The sequence below is a fragment of the Vanellus vanellus genome (assembly GCF_965231255.1).
Source record: "Vanellus vanellus genome assembly, chromosome: 23".
Taxonomy (NCBI): domain Eukaryota; kingdom Metazoa; phylum Chordata; class Aves; order Charadriiformes; family Charadriidae; genus Vanellus; species Vanellus vanellus.
In genome coordinates this window covers 7,749,730-7,766,624 of record NC_138928.1, presented here as the reverse complement: position 1 = coordinate 7,766,624, position 16,895 = coordinate 7,749,730, and the positions used below count along the sequence as shown (strand labels likewise).

The 16,895-nt window shown below is 57.2% G+C and overlaps 2 long non-coding RNA genes across 4 annotated transcripts; both read right to left on the bottom strand.

Moving 5' to 3' along the window:
- Positions 1-2,630: 2,630 nt before the first annotated feature.
- LOC309680784 lies at positions 2,631-8,087 on the bottom strand. Of its 2 annotated transcripts, none has more exons than XR_014269996.1 (4): positions 7,985-8,087; positions 6,982-7,040; positions 4,520-4,749; positions 2,631-2,702 (listed from the first exon to the last, which is right to left on the bottom strand). It is a non-coding gene; the product is annotated as an uncharacterized lncRNA (long non-coding RNA). The 2 variants fall into 2 exon arrangements; XR_014269997.1 differs by having other exon boundaries at positions 2,647-2,702; positions 4,654-4,749.
- Positions 8,088-11,042: 2,955 nt separating this feature from the next.
- Positions 11,043-16,500, bottom strand: LOC309680939. 2 transcript variants are annotated; one of them, XR_014270008.1, is made up of 4 exons: positions 16,398-16,500; positions 15,395-15,453; positions 12,934-13,163; positions 11,043-11,114 (listed from the first exon to the last, which is right to left on the bottom strand). It is a non-coding gene; the product is annotated as an uncharacterized lncRNA (long non-coding RNA). The 2 variants fall into 2 exon arrangements; XR_014270009.1 differs by having other exon boundaries at positions 11,059-11,114; positions 13,068-13,163.
- Positions 16,501-16,895: the final 395 nt, after the last annotated feature.

The window sequence follows — 16,895 nt, the reverse complement described above, 5'->3', positions numbered from 1 at the left end:
GAATTCACCAAAACCCGGCTTTTGCTTCTTACAAACTTTAGAGGTTTGTGTATCACAGCACTAAATAAACCGGTTGCGCAGCCCGGCCTCCTCCCCACACCCCGCCCCCCTCGCAGCGCTCCCTGGGGCCAGGCACTTCGACAGGGGATGGGGCTGCCGTAGCTCGGGGGGCACCGGCCACCGTGCCGGCGCGTGGGCCAGCAAGTGCGGGGGGGGGACAAGGCGGTGGGGGTTACGGGGGAGACTCCGGAGGAGCTCTGGCGAGCTGGGGAGGCGCCCGGCGTCTGCGCCCGGCGGGAGTAGCCGCCGCCTTCCCCTCTCGCCTTCCGTCAGCGCTCGGATAACTGCCGGGGGCTGCCCGGAGCCGGCTCGCCTCCAGGCGAGGACAGGCAGCCTGCTGCATCGGGCAGTTTGAAGCTTGCCGCCCCGCCACCCCCGAGCCGCCAGCGGGCAGGAGACACCCCCGCCCCCGCCGAAGGGGCTCGCTCTCCTCCCCGGTGCTTCTGGCCCCCCGCTGCCGCCGGGGATGGCGCGCGGTAACCGCCCGTGCGGGGCATGCGATGCAGTACCGCACTGCGGCCACGAGAGGGCAGCAGCAGCGAGAACGAGGCGGGGCGGGAGGCGGGGCGAGAGGCGGGGCGGGAGGCGGGGCCGAGGCGGGCGATGAGGCGGGGCCGAGAGGGGCGGGAGGCGGGGCCGAATCAGGCGAGAGGCGGGGCAAGCTGGGCGGGAGATGGGGATGGGGAGGGGCGAGAGGCGGAGCCGGGGTGAGGCGGAAAGCGGGCCCGAGAGAAGTGGGAGGAGGGCCAGGGAAAGTAGGAGGCGGAGCCGGGAAGATCGGGAGGCGGGGCTGAGGAGGGGCTGGAGGTGAGGCACAGGGAGGCGGGATCTGTGTGGGCGGGGAGGCGGGGCTGCAGCGGGCAGTAGGCGGTGCTGAAGCGGCCTTGAAGGCGGGGCCGGGGCAGCGGCTTTTGAAAGCGTTCCCGCCCACCCGCCCCGGAGCCGTTGCTATGGGGAAGAGGCACCTGCGGCAGCGCGGGGCCGTTGCCGGGGCGACGGGGAGCGGCGGCCGGGCCTGACGAAGACGCGGGGAATTCACCAAAACCCGGCTTTTCCTTCTTACAAACTTTAGAGGTTTGTGTATCACAGCACTAAATAAACCGGTTGCGCAGCCCGGCCTCCTCCCCACACCCCGCCCCCCTCGCAGCGCTCCCTGGGGCCAGGCACTTCGAGAGGGGGCGGGGCTGCCGTAGCTCGGGGGGCACCGGCCACCGTGCCGGCGCGTGGGCCAGCAAGTGCGGGGGGGGGGGGACGGGGGGACAAGGCAGTGGGGCTTACGGGGGAGACTCCGGGGGAGCTCTGGCGAGCTGGGGAGGCGCCCGGCGTCTGCGCCCGGCGGGAGTAGCCGCCGCCTTCCCCTCTCGCCTTCCATCAGCACTCGGATATCTCCCGGGGGCTGCCCGGAGCCGGCTCGCCTCCAGGCGAGGACAGGCAGCCTGCTGCATCGGGCAGTTTGAAGCTTGCCGCCCCGGCGCAGGCGCTCGCTCGCCTCCCCGGTGCTCCTGGCCCCGGGGATTAAGCGGCGCTGCAGCACCGCGCTTCGGCCACGCGGGGGCAGCAGCGGCGGGAACGAGGCGGGGCCAGAACGGGGCGTGAGGCGGGGCCGAGGCAGGCGGGAGGCGGAGCCGAGACCAGTTTGAGAGGTGGGCCAAAGCGGGCTAGGAGGCGGAGCCGAAAAGAGCTGAGAGGCGTGGCGGGAGGCGGTGCCGAGACGGCTGGGAGGCGGGGCCGGAGAGGGCGGAACAAGAGGATGGGTGGAGAGGCGGAGCCGAGGTGAGGCAGGCGGAGCCCATAGGCGTCGGAGGCAGGCTCCGGGAGAAGGGGAGGCGGGGCTGCGGCAGGGCTCTTGAAAGCGCTTTTACATCTCTCATAGAGATTACGGGGGGTGGGGGGGGGTAAGACAGGTTTTTAAATGCTTTCCACAAAAACGCAAGGAAAACCTTTCAAAGACCTTATAGAACAGAGACATTTACGTACCTATTGACACATAGATACGTATATTTAGGGGAAAGATAAACCCGCCAGAAAACCTCCAGGAGCTGAAGGGCAGACACAGCAATTAAAGCAGAGAGACGGGCAGCCTGGCAGAGAGAGAACGATAACAGCAGAAATGGGCTGGGGAATGCATAATTTTAGAGTCGAAAATTCCTTTGTGTAACAGAGGAGAATTGTTTTAGAGTATGTTTTTATTTTGAACTCCTTCGAGATGCATAAATGAGTAGTCATTTATCTATACATATTAAAATGAGAGATTTTTCTCTATTTCAATGCCTCATGCCCATATTTACAGGTTTTCATGGTTTTTATTGCCCCCCATGAATTCTCAGACCTTATGGGGCTGCGACCCCTGCGTGACCACCCCATCCCCCACTCACCTGCTCCTCCGCCACGTCATCGACCACCCCCACCCCCCGGTGATCTCAGGCGGTCCCAAATGACATCATCACCCACACAGACACACACCCACCCCTTTTTATTCCACCACCACCCCCTTACCCCCACCCTCCAAAAAAAAAAAAAAAAAAGGCACAAAGCCCCCGCACCCAGGGCTGGCCCCTTCCCCTTGGGGCGCTCAACCACCGGCAGGCAAACCTGGGCGGGGGGGGTCTGTTGAGCGTCGCCAGGCCCGTACAGCGAGAAACCTGAAAAACAAAAAGCCCCAATTATATTTCAGCAGATTAACAGAGAGCACAGAAGCAAGCAGAGGAATTCCCTCACACCTAGGGACCCGACAGCAGCTGACTCCTCCTACAGGAGGACTCCAGGGAAACAGCTCAGCGCGAAGTACAGCGCGGCCTTTCAAAGCCAGAGCGACTGGAACTCTTCCAGTCAGAATTAAGACTCATTGGTGCCATTCTGAACACGTTCTGAGCACGACACTAAACCCTCTGGCTGGCCCTGGGAAACGCCTCCTCCCTTCCTCACGGCGCTGCCGCGGGGACCTCCCCCTGCCAGGCTGCCACACAGGGCTGGGCCGTGACCAGCATCGACATGACAGACCCCTCCCAACAGCTACAGCCCTCGCGCTGCTGCTGCCGCACACCTTGCTGAGTCGAGAGAGCCCAAAGGGCAGGGTAAAACTCTGAAGAGTGCAATGAACAAGAAAGAACAAAGCTCAGTCATTTATGCCAAAAAGGTGCACGTATGCTTATCGATAGATATATCTATCTCCAATAAAAATACTTACACTATAAAAGTGTTTGACTTTCCTTTGGCACTAATTACACTTGCACAGCTGTCAGCCGATACCATTAAACTGTCCATCTCCAAAATACACAGCTAAAATTTGACTCGGGGGGTTTTGGGTGCTGCACAATTAGCAGGGACATCTGGACAGCTGCCCTGCCCAGGAGAGATGCTACTGAACCGCCGGGGAAACGCGCCCCTGACAGCCAGACAGAAATCAAGAACTTCAGAGCACTCCGTCTAAAGATTGCCAATAAAACCCCGCTAACATTCAGCTGCCTCTTCTTAAACATTTCCTTTTTTGTACGTTTTAAAAAACGGCCCTGTTTTTTAAAGATTTAGAACACATACCTCACTGCCCATGTACACCTTATACATCGTATCCTACAGCTATTCCGCAGTTGCAGTTTAAACAACGCAAGTCAATTTGTAATTTATACAATTGTAACCTTTGTTAAAGTTTAATTTAGGACAGAAAAATCAGCAAGATAAAAAAATCCCCCATATGGCTGGGGGGGGGGGGGGAGCAGACAGGAGGACAGACGGGACGGACAGGCAGAATCGAATCCCCTCTCCCGCAATCCATAAGGCTACCATAAAGGACCGGCAGATGGGCTGATGCTTTTGGCTGTGCTGAACGTGCAGGGGAACGTGTTTTTGCGACATCTCGCCTGTTACGACCGGCGATGCCATCAAATTTGGAAGACGGGCTGTGCTTGGGCCTTTGGAAGGAAGTGGACTTTAAAAAAAAAAAAAAAAAAAAAAAGAAAAAAAGATAAAAAAGAGAGAGTGCAAAGTCTTGTTGCTGAAAAAATAGTCTCGTTGCCGAAAAAGGATGTTAGGGAAGCAGTAGCTCACCAAAACAAATCGGGACTCACTGTCACCAGTTACAAGGCTGCCAATGCTTCTTGGGAAAGCCCGCAAAACATGCAGAGGCCACGCCGATTTGTCCCGCTTTGTCCACGTCTCTTCTCTGACCTCGACTGCTTTTCGTACAGAGGCTAGTATCTCAGTAAGGTTTTCCAGTACTACTAGAAGATACTTTAAAACCTTGTGGGCTGAAAAGGCATAAAGAATTTACCACAAAAACAAAGTCTCTTTCTTCGGAACAGCTGAACCCTTACGAACGCTTTCTTCCCTCTTTTAGTACAACATTATTTTCACAGTGCCAGTTAACGGTAAGTGCACAGAAAGAGAAGATTATGCTTTTGGGAAGACAAAATAAGCGGAGGGAAGTAAGCTTTGCAAGGCTGCAACATGCTCCAGAACACACCTTATTTTTAGTATTTGTGTTCAAATATTTCATTGAAAAATTATGGGAGGAGCGTCGGCACATCATTCACGTGAGCTTCAAAGCCCACACGACAAGGACCTCAGGAAAAAGGCGGACGCACATGGGAGACGTACATCGTCCTCGCAGACCACTCTGGATCCTTTCCATCTGTCCCGTACCGTCACGGCAGAAGAAAGGGCGACCGCAGAGAAAGGCTGGCCGTTGACAATCTGCCGAGAGAGGAAAAAAACCCGTGAATGTAAAGCCGAGTAGGAATCTCAAGCCGCCTTCTCCATGAAGCTTTGCCAAGACAACAGCTGAGCGGAGGAAAAAGTACTTGGCATCACCTTTGGGACGGTTCTCGGGGCAGGCCACAAGAGCTCTTGCGTTTTTTAGACAACCCTGCCTTTCGTTGACTCACCGGCAGCTTCAGCTGCACTAGAGCCACCTTCCCGGCTGCACGCAGGTGACAGACACAGACAGGTACATTTTCTCAAGCCTACATAGAGCCAAGGTTTCCTCACCCTAGACGTCCCAAGGTGAACGTTTTTGTTGAAGGGTGCAGCAACCCACCTGTCCCGCTGAACTGCGTCCTTCCAACAAAGCGACCATTTTCTCCAGGCCCTTTCTCCAAACAGTCAAGAGCATTTACGACTGCGGTTGCACCACCAAACCCACTCAGGGTCCCTGCCAGCCTTCAACTGTCCTTGGCCTTACCAGGCACACGCTCTCTGCCACCTCCCAACAGCAGAAGTACGGCACGTGCCCAGACCCGAGCGCAACCCTGCAGGTGCCCACGCGTACCTCGCTCTTCGCACGAGGAGCCCCCGAGCATCCCTGCCAGCGCAGCCGCACGCGCAGCATCAGCTTCACCTACGCTGACTTCAGGGGATGCCATTTCTGAAGCTTTAAACTCAAAGCCGCCTCTTGACACTCGGCCACAGCAGAAGTCATCCACAATGACAACTCCACAAAAGCGTAGTAACGCAAATTGCAAACCCACAGCAGCTGCTTCAGAGATATTTAGACTCAGAACAAGGGAGAAAAATAAAACAGCTTCATCTCGCGCGCGGGAAAGCGGCAGACAGAAAAAAGGGTCAGCATGCGCAGCCCTTACAGAAAACAGACATTCGCCTTCCCTTCCGAAACCCTGCTCTTAGGTCTAAATATCGCAGCACCACCGTGGCAATACCCAGAGAGGGGAACGACAGCCCCGCCGCCGGACGTTTGTGGAGCGGGGCACGCAGACAGAGGGACGGGTTTTGCCACACACAACCCTGAATTTCCCAAAAAGTTACCTTTACCAAAAAGAGACACTTGGAACGTACTGCCAAACAACATTTGGCGATAAAACTTTGATGCATTTGACACACGCTATTTTTGGGGAACTCTCTATTGGCTTCCTCCTGCTGTTGTTGTTCTTCTTCCTTCAGAAATCCTACCTGTAGCCAAGTTTTTCACTACCGGTTCGAGCACTTACCTTCCTGGTACTACCCGCACATTTACACAGGCAAGTAACTTCATTGCTCCGCTCAAATTAGCCAAAGGAACGTTACAGTCCTGAGAGAGCAGTCACAAAGGGGAGGTCAGGCAGCAAAAGAGCTCTGCAGGCTGCCACCAGGCAACACCATGCTCTGCTTTGGAAACCACGCACGCTCCCCAAAAACATCCATGTGTCCACACCCCCACAAAAAAAAAACAAAAAAAAAAAAACACAAAAACACCACACAACACCAAACCAACAAACAAAAACAAATCCCACCCCTGAGGGAGCTGGGGGGAAATTAATGAAAGGGAACACCAGCAGCTGCAACATTCAGTGAAATTCGGCTTTAACGCTGACCGTGTACTTCAGCAACTCTCCGAGTCTACACCTCAATCCACTGAACGTCTAGTCCCTTCCTGAAAAGACAAACTTTTGTGACTTAAAACTCCTAGATCGAAGGCTCCACGGAACAGGATGTTGTGGGTTGAGACACAGGACAACATGCCATCAACACTCAAAGGAAAAAAAAAAAAAAATTGAATAAAAATCAAGCAAAACATCAGTTTCCACCATGTTTCGTTTACTACATTTCCGCTGGCATCTAGATGCTCCAAAACTAACTATACTCACACCACAGACTCATAACAACTCAGTTACGCGGGGAAAAATAAAAGGCTATTTCCAACTTGCCCATAAAATTCGCGTGAACAAACAGAAGAGAAACACTGGACCCTAAAGAAGGTATTGGGTAGCTCTTAGTTTATCCTAGAATAAAGTCTGCACTTTTACCCGAAAGGCAGACATTCCTAACTACCCAGGCACCAATTCGGGAAGGAGGCACGCTCTGTTAACTGCATCAGCTTTTCCACGCTGGCAGCAGATTTGCCTTTTCTGAGGGTTTGACGTGGAGTACCTGTAGCGCCTCCAAACTCACAAACGTTTCTCCCCCCTCCCCCGGCCCCACGCGTGCCATTACCTGAGCAGCCAGCGGAATCAACCCTGCAGGATTTTCTTCCCGGGACGCACAGGGGGACACTGGCAAAAGAGGAGGCGAGAAATGTCCCTGTTTGTCACAGCCAGCCCACGGGGACAAGCCAGGGGACCCCCAGCCCAGCTCTGCCCTCAGGAGCGGGGCCCAGACAGGCACCTGGCGTGGATTTAACGCCCCGGGGAAGAGGCCGGGCTCCCTCCCGGCAGAAGGGCCGCTCGCCTCGTGGCTCCTCGCTGGGGACAGCCCGGCCTGCGCCCGGCCTCTCCTTCTCCTGACAAGCTCCAGCTACTTGCAACAGACTGGGCTTTTGACAAGGGCGCCCTTCAATCACCATCATAACTTGATTCTTGTGATTAAACACCACAGCTGTACACAGTATAAACATCGATTAGTTTGTATGACTAATTACTTAATAACTAAACAGCATACAAAGAAGAAGAGCTGGACTCGAAGAGGAGAGGGTTCCCCCCAGAAGACCCCCTCAGACACGGAGTTCAGCCTGCTGCACACCCGCCTCCTGAACTCGGGGGTCCCGCGGGACCAGACCCCCCACCTCCGGGGAGGGTCCACGCATCCTGCCCACCCCCTGCTTTCCCCCGCAGACCCCAGCACCCTCCCGCCCCTCTCTGCCTCCCACTCCCCTGCAAAACCAGCCAAACGGGAGTCTGCTCTTAACCCCCAAAACAGCTCACTTACTGACCGTTTCTGAGCCCACCCCACAGCCCGCCACCCCCAGGGCCCACCGGCACTTTTGGGGAGCGCTGGGCAACTGCGGAGGGCCCGGGCCCACCTCTCTGCGGGGCAGCGCCAGCACGGCCCGGGCGCCGCTTCACTATCGCCCTTGCGGGCTTCGTTTCTCCAGCACCACCAGCCCCGCACCCCAAACCCCACGGGCAGAAGGGACGCCGCGGGAAGGCGGGTCCAGGCACGCCCGCTCCGACCCTACAGTGCCCCCCGTTCCCCCAGACCGCTCAGGTCCCCCGCTCACCTTCACGCGCTCCAGCTGCCTCACGACGTGCCGGCGGCGGCCCCGCAGGCCCCGCTTTCCCCTCAAGCCGCGCCACTCCGATTTCGAGCTGGGCGCCATTTTATCCCCCGGCGCCCACCGCTTCCGGGGCGCCCGCCGCTTCCGGAGCGCCCACGACGGACCGCCCGCGCCGCGCGCCCATTGGCCGCGGCCCGTAACCCCTCCTTATATCCCCGATCCATTGGTCTAGCACCGCGTCAATCCCCGCCGCCCCCCACCCTGAATACTCGATCTGACCAATCGAAGCGCGGCGTCCGCGCTGTGATTGGCCTGCCCTCCCGCCCATCCGCCCCGGAGCCGTTGCCATGGGGAAGAGGCACCTGCGGCAGCGCGGGGCCGTTGCCGGGGCGACGGGGAGCGGCGGCCGGGCCTGACGAAGACGGGGGGAATTCACCAAAACCCGGCTTTTGCTTCTTACAAACTTTAGAGGTTTGTGTATCACAGCACTAAATAAACCGGTTGCGCAGCCCGGCCTCCTTCCTACCCCCCGCCCCCCTCGCAGCGCTCCCTGGGGCCAGGCACTTCGACAGGGGATGGGGCTGCCGTAGCTCGCGGGGCACCGGCCACCGTGCCGGCGCGTGGGCCAGCAAGCGCGGGGGGGGGACAAGGCGGTGGGGGTTACGGGGGAGACTCCGGAGGAGCTCTGGCGAGCTGGGGAGGCGCCCGGCGTCTGCGCCCGGCGGGAGTAGCCGCCGCCTTCCCCTCTCGCCTTCCGTCAGCGCTCGGATAACTGCCGGGGGCTGCCCGGAGCCGGCTCGCCTCCAGGCGAGGACAGGCAGCCTGCTGCATCGGGCAGTTTGAAGCTTGCCGCCCCGCCACCCCCGAGCCGCCAGCGGGCAGGAGACACCCCCGCCCCCGCCGAAGGGGCTCGCTCTCCTCCCCGGTGCTTCTGGCCCCCCGCTGCCGCCGGGGATGGCGCGCGGTAACCGCCCGTGCGGGGCATGCGATGCAGTACCGCACTGCGGCCACGAGAGGGCAGCAGCAGCGAGAACGAGGCGGGGCGGGAGGCGGGGCGAGAGGCGGGGCGGGAGGCGGGGCCGAGGCGGGCGATGAGGCGGGGCCGAGAGGGGCGGGAGGCGGGGCCGAATCAGGCGAGAGGCGGGGCAAGCTGGGCGGGAGATGGGGATGGGGAGGGGCGAGAGGCGGAGCCGGGGTGAGGCGGAAAGCGGGCCCGAGAGAAGTGGGAGGAGGGCCAGGGAAAGTAGGAGGCGGAGCCGGGAAGATCGGGAGGCGGGGCTGAGGAGGGGCTGGAGGTGAGGCACAGGGAGGCGGGATCTGTGTGGGCGGGGAGGCGGGGCTGCAGCGGGCAGTAGGCGGTGCTGAAGCGGCCTTGAAGGCGGGGCCGGGGCAGCGGCTTTTGAAAGCGTTCCCGCCCACCCGCCCCGGAGCCGTTGCTATGGGGAAGAGGCACCTGCGGCAGCGCGGGGCCGTTGCCGGGGCGACGGGGAGCGGCGGCCGGGCCTGACGAAGACGGGGGGAATTCACCAAAACCCGGCTTTTCCTTCTTACAAACTTTAGAGGTTTGTGTATCACAGCACTAAATAAACCGGTTGCGCAGCCCGGCCTCCTCCCCACACCCCGCCCCCCTCGCAGCGCTCCCTGGGGCCAGGCACTTCGAGAGGGGGCGGGGCTGCCGTAGCTCGGGGGGCACCGGCCACCGTGCCGGCGCGTGGGCCAGCAAGTGCGGGGGGGGGGGGGGGACGGGGGGACAAGGCAGTGGGGCTTACGGGGGAGACTCCGGAGGAGCTCTGGCGAGCTGGGGAGGCGCCCGGCGTCTGCGCCCGGCGGGAGTAGCCGCCGCCTTCCCCTCTCGCCTTCCATCAGCACTCGGATATCTCCCGGGGGCTGCCCGGAGCCGGCTCGCCTCCAGGCGAGGACAGGCAGCCTGCTGCATCGGGCAGTTTGAAGCTTGCCGCCCCGGCGCAGGCGCTCGCTCGCCTCCCCGGTGCTCCTGGCCCCGGGGATTAAGCGGCGCTGCAGCACCGCGCTTCGGCCACGCGGGGGCAGCAGCGGCGGGAACGAGGCGGGGCCAGAACGGGGCGTGAGGCGGGGCCGAGGCAGGCGGGAGGCGGAGCCGAGACCAGTTTGAGAGGTGGGCCAAAGCGGGCTAGGAGGCGGAGCCGAAAAGAGCTGGGAGGCGTGGCGGGAGGCGGTGCCGAGACGGCTGGGAGGCGGGGCCGGAGAGGGCGGAACAAGAGGATGGGTGGAGAGGCGGAGCCGAGGTGAGGCAGGCGGAGCCCATAGGCGTCGGAGGCAGGCTCCGGGAGAAGGGGAGGCGGGGCTGCGGCAGGGCTCTTGAAAGCGCTTTTACATCTCTCATAGAGATTACGGGGGGTGGGGGGGGGTAAGACAGGTTTTTAAATGCTTTCCACAAAAACGCAAGGAAAACCTTTCAAAGACCTTATAGAACAGAGACATTTACGTACCTATTGACACATAGATACGTATATTTAGGGGAAAGATAAACCCGCCAGAAAACCTCCAGGAGCTGAAGGGCAGACACAGCAATTAAAGCAGAGAGACGGGCAGCCTGGCAGAGAGAGAACGATAACAGCAGAAATGGGCTGGGGAATGCATAATTTTAGAGTCGAAAATTCCTTTGTGTAACAGAGGAGAATTGTTTTAGAGTATGTTTTTATTTTGAACTCCTTCGAGATGCATAAATGAGTAGTCATTTATCTATACATATTAAAATGAGAGATTTTTCTCTATTTCAATGCCTCATGCCCATATTTACAGGTTTTCATGGTTTTTATTGCCCCCCATGAATTCTCAGACCTTATGGGGCTGCGACCCCTGCGTGACCACCCCATCCCCCACTCACCTGCTCCTCCGCCACGTCATCGACCACCCCCACCCCCCGGTGATCTCAGGCGGTCCCAAATGACATCATCACCCACACAGACACACACCCACCCCTTTTTATTCCACCACCACCCCCTTACCCCCACCCTCCAAAAAAAAAAAAAAAAAAGGCACAAAGCCCCCGCACCCAGGGCTGGCCCCTTCCCCTTGGGGCGCTCAACCACCGGCAGGCAAACCTGGGCGGGGGGGGTCTGTTGAGCGTCGCCAGGCCCGTACAGCGAGAAACCTGAAAAACAAAAAGCCCCAATTATATTTCAGCAGATTAACAGAGAGCACAGAAGCAAGCAGAGGAATTCCCTCACACCTAGGGACCCGACAGCAGCTGACTCCTCCTACAGGAGGACTCCAGGGAAACAGCTCAGCGCGAAGTACAGCGCGGCCTTTCAAAGCCAGAGCGACTGGAACTCTTCCAGTCAGAATTAAGACTCATTGGTGCCATTCTGAACACGTTCTGAGCACGACACTAAACCCTCTGGCTGGCCCTGGGAAACGCCTCCTCCCTTCCTCACGGCGCTGCCGCGGGGACCTCCCCCTGCCAGGCTGCCACACAGGGCTGGGCCGTGACCAGCATCGACATGACAGACCCCTCCCAACAGCTACAGCCCTCGCGCTGCTGCTGCCGCACACCTTGCTGAGTCGAGAGAGCCCAAAGGGCAGGGTAAAACTCTGAAGAGTGCAATGAACAAGAAAGAACAAAGCTCAGTCATTTATGCCAAAAAGGTGCACGTATGCTTATCGATAGATATATCTATCTCCAATAAAAATACTTACACTATAAAAGTGTTTGACTTTCCTTTGGCACTAATTACACTTGCACAGCTGTCAGCCGATACCATTAAACTGTCCATCTCCAAAATACACAGCTAAAATTTGACTCGGGGGGTTTTGGGTGCTGCACAATTAGCAGGGACATCTGGACAGCTGCCCTGCCCAGGAGAGATGCTACTGAACCGCCGGGGAAACGCGCCCCTGACAGCCAGACAGAAATCAAGAACTTCAGAGCACTCCGTCTAAAGATTGCCAATAAAACCCCGCTAACATTCAGCTGCCTCTTCTTAAACATTTCCTTTTTTGTACGTTTTAAAAAACGGCCCTGTTTTTTAAAGATTTAGAACACATACCTCACTGCCCATGTACACCTTATACATCGTATCCTACAGCTATTCCGCAGTTGCAGTTTAAACAACGCAAGTCAATTTGTAATTTATACAATTGTAACCTTTGTTAAAGTTTAATTTAGGACAGAAAAATCAGCAAGATAAAAAAATCCCCCATATGGCTGGGGGGGGGGGGGGGAGCAGACAGGAGGACAGACGGGACGGACAGGCAGAATCGAATCCCCTCTCCCGCAATCCATAAGGCTACCATAAAGGACCGGCAGATGGGCTGATGCTTTTGGCTGTGCTGAACGTGCAGGGGAACGTGTTTTTGCGACATCTCGCCTGTTACGACCGGCGATGCCATCAAATTTGGAAGACGGGCTGTGCTTGGGCCTTTGGAAGGAAGTGGACTTTAAAAAAAAAAAAAAAAAAAAAAAAGAAAAAAAGATAAAAAAGAGAGAGTGCAAAGTCTTGTTGCTGAAAAAATAGTCTCGTTGCCGAAAAAGGATGTTAGGGAAGCAGTAGCTCACCAAAACAAATCGGGACTCACTGTCACCAGTTACAAGGCTGCCAATGCTTCTTGGGAAAGCCCGCAAAACATGCAGAGGCCACGCCGATTTGTCCCGCTTTGTCCACGTCTCTTCTCTGACCTCGACTGCTTTTCGTACAGAGGCTAGTATCTCAGTAAGGTTTTCCAGTACTACTAGAAGATACTTTAAAACCTTGTGGGCTGAAAAGGCATAAAGAATTTACCACAAAAACAAAGTCTCTTTCTTCGGAACAGCTGAACCCTTACGAACGCTTTCTTCCCTCTTTTAGTACAACATTATTTTCACAGTGCCAGTTAACGGTAAGTGCACAGAAAGAGAAGATTATGCTTTTGGGAAGACAAAATAAGCGGAGGGAAGTAAGCTTTGCAAGGCTGCAACATGCTCCAGAACACACCTTATTTTTAGTATTTGTGTTCAAATATTTCATTGAAAAATTATGGGAGGAGCGTCGGCACATCATTCACGTGAGCTTCAAAGCCCACACGACAAGGACCTCAGGAAAAAGGCGGACGCACATGGGAGACGTACATCGTCCTCGCAGACCACTCTGGATCCTTTCCATCTGTCCCGTACCGTCACGGCAGAAGAAAGGGCGACCGCAGAGAAAGGCTGGCCGTTGACAATCTGCCGAGAGAGGAAAAAAACCCGTGAATGTAAAGCCGAGTAGGAATCTCAAGCCGCCTTCTCCATGAAGCTTTGCCAAGACAACAGCTGAGCGGAGGAAAAAGTACTTGGCATCACCTTTGGGACGGTTCTCGGGGCAGGCCACAAGAGCTCTTGCGTTTTTTAGACAACCCTGCCTTTCGTTGACTCACCGGCAGCTTCAGCTGCACTAGAGCCACCTTCCCGGCTGCACGCAGGTGACAGACACAGACAGGTACATTTTCTCAAGCCTACATAGAGCCAAGGTTTCCTCACCCTAGACGTCCCAAGGTGAACGTTTTTGTTGAAGGGTGCAGCAACCCACCTGTCCCGCTGAACTGCGTCCTTCCAACAAAGCGACCATTTTCTCCAGGCCCTTTCTCCAAACAGTCAAGAGCATTTACGACTGCGGTTGCACCACCAAACCCACTCAGGGTCCCTGCCAGCCTTCAACTGTCCTTGGCCTTACCAGGCACACGCTCTCTGCCACCTCCCAACAGCAGAAGTACGGCACGTGCCCAGACCCGAGCGCAACCCTGCAGGTGCCCACGCATACCTCGCTCTTCGCACGAGGAGCCCCCGAGCATCCCTGCCAGCGCAGCCGCACGCGCAGCATCAGCTTCACCTACGCTGACTTCAGGGGATGCCGTTTCTGAAGCTTTAAACTCAAAGCCGCCTCTTGACACTCGGCCACAGCAGAAGTCATCCACAATGGCAACTCCACAAAAGCGTAGTAACGCAAATTGCAAACCCACAGCAGCTGCTTCAGAGATATTTAGACTCAGAACAAGGGAGAAAAATAAAACAGCTTCATCTCGCGCGCGGGAAAGCGGCAGACAGAAAAAAGGGTCAGCATGCGCAGCCCTTACAGAAAACAGACATTCGCCTTCCCTTCCGAAACCCTGCTCTTAGGTCTAAATATCGCAGCACCACCGTGGCAATACCCAGAGAGGGGAACGACAGCCCCGCCGCCGGACGTTTGTGGAGCGGGGCACGCAGACAGAGGGACGGGTTTTGCCACACACAACCCTGAATTTCCCAAAAAGTTACCTTTACCAAAAAGAGACACTTGGAACGTACTGCCAAACAACATTTGGCGATAAAACTTTGATGCATTTGACACACGCTATTTTTGGGGAACTCTCTATTGGCTTCCTCCTGCTGTTGTTGTTCTTCTTCCTTCAGAAATCCTACCTGTAGCCAAGTTTTTCACTACCGGTTCGAGCACTTACCTTCCTGGTACTACCCGCACATTTACACAGGCAAGTAACTTCATTGCTCCGCTCAAATTAGCCAAAGGAACGTTACAGTCCTGAGAGAGCAGTCACAAAGGGGAGGTCAGGCAGCAAAAGAGCTCTGCAGGCTGCCACCAGGCAACACCATGCTCTGCTTTGGAAACCACGCACGCTCCCCAAAAACATCCATGTGTCCACACCCCCACAAAAAAAAAACAAAAAAAAAAAACACAAAAACACCACACAACACCAAACCAACAAACAAAAACAAATCCCACCCCTGAGGGAGCTGGGGGGAAATTAATGAAAGGGAACACCAGCAGCTGCAACATTCAGTGAAATTCGGCTTTAACGCTGACCGTGTACTTCAGCAACTCTCCGAGTCTACACCTCAATCCACTGAACGTCTAGTCCCTTCCTGAAAAGACAAACTTTTGTGACTTAAAACTCCTAGATCGAAGGCTCCACGGAACAGGATGTTGTGGGTTGAGACACAGGACAACATGCCATCAACACTCAAAGGAAAAAAAAAAAAAAATTGAATAAAAATCAAGCAAAACATCAGTTTCCACCATGTTTCGTTTACTACATTTCCGCTGGCATCTAGATGCTCCAAAACTAACTATACTCACACCACAGACTCATAACAACTCAGTTACGCGGGGAAAAATAAAAGGCTATTTCCAACTTGCCCATAAAATTCGCGTGAACAAACAGAAGAGAAACACTGGACCCTAAAGAAGGTATTGGGTAGCTCTTAGTTTATCCTAGAATAAAGTCTGCACTTTTACCCGAAAGGCAGACATTCCTAACTACCCAGGCACCAATTCGGGAAGGAGGCACGCTCTGTTAACTGCATCAGCTTTTCCACGCTGGCAGCAGATTTGCCTTTTCTGAGGGTTTGACGTGGAGTACCTGTAGCGCCTCCAAACTCACAAACGTTTCTCCCCCCTCCCCCGGCCCCACGCGTGCCATTACCTGAGCAGCCAGCGGAATCAACCCTGCAGGATTTTCTTCCCGGGACGCACAGGGGGACACTGGCAAAAGAGGAGGCGAGAAATGTCCCTGTTTGTCACAGCCAGCCCACGGGGACAAGCCAGGGGACCCCCAGCCCAGCTCTGCCCTCAGGAGCGGGGCCCAGACAGGCACCTGGCGTGGATTTAACGCCCCGGGGAAGAGGCCGGGCTCCCTCCCGGCAGAAGGGCCGCTCGCCTCGTGGCTCCTCGCTGGGGACAGCCCGGCCTGCGCCCGGCCTCTCCTTCTCCTGACAAGCTCCAGCTACTTGCAACAGACTGGGCTTTTGACAAGGGCGCCCTTCAATCACCATCATAACTTGATTCTTGTGATTAAACACCACAGCTGTACACAGTATAAACATCGATTAGTTTGTATGACTAATTACTTAATAACTAAACAGCATACAAAGAAGAAGAGCTGGACTCGAAGAGGAGAGGGTTCCCCCCAGAAGACCCCCTCAGACACGGAGTTCAGCCTGCTGCACACCCGCCTCCTGAACTCGGGGGTCCCGCGGGACCAGACCCCCCACCTCCGGGGAGGGTCCACGCATCCTGCCCACCCCCTGCTTTCCCCCGCAGACCCCAGCACCCTCCCGCCCCTCTCTGCCTCCCACTCCCCTGCAAAACCAGCCAAACGGGAGTCTGCTCTTAACCCCCAAAACAGCTCACTTACTGACCGTTTCTGAGCCCACCCCACAGCCCGCCACCCCCAGGGCCCACCGGCACTTTTGGGGAGCGCTGGGCAACTGCGGAGGGCCCGGGCCCACCTCTCTGCGGGGCAGCGCCAGCACGGCCCGGGCGCCGCTTCACTATCGCCCTTGCGGGCTTCGTTTCTCCAGCACCACCAGCCCCGCACCCCAAACCCCACGGGCAGAAGGGACGTCGCGGGAAGGCGGGTCCAGGCACGCCCGCTCCGACCCTACAGTGCCCCCCGTTCCCCCAGACCGCTCAGGTCCCCCGCTCACCTTCACGCGCTCCAGCTGCCTCACGACGTGCCGGCGGCGGCCCCGCAGGCCCCGCTTTCCCCTCAAGCCGCGCCACTCCGATTTCGAGCTGGGCGCCATTTTATCCCCCGGCGCCCACCGCTTCCGGGGCGCCCGCCGCTTCCGGAGCGCCCACGACGGACCGCCCGCGCCGCGCGCCCATTGGCCGCGGCCCGTAACCCCTCCTTATATCCCCGATCCATTGGTCTAGCACCGCGTCAATCCCCGCCGCCCCCCACCCTGAATACTCGATCTGACCAATCGAAGCGCGGCGTCCGCGCTGTGATTGGCCTGCCCTCCCGCCCATCCGCCCCGGAGCCGTTGCCATGGGGAAGAGGCACCTGCGGCAGCGCGGGGCCGTTGCCGGGGCGACGGGGAGCGGCGGCCGGGCCTGACGAAGACGGGGGGAATTCACCAAAACCCGGCTTTTGCTTCTTACAAACTTTAGAGGTTTGTGTATCACAGCACTAAATAAACCGG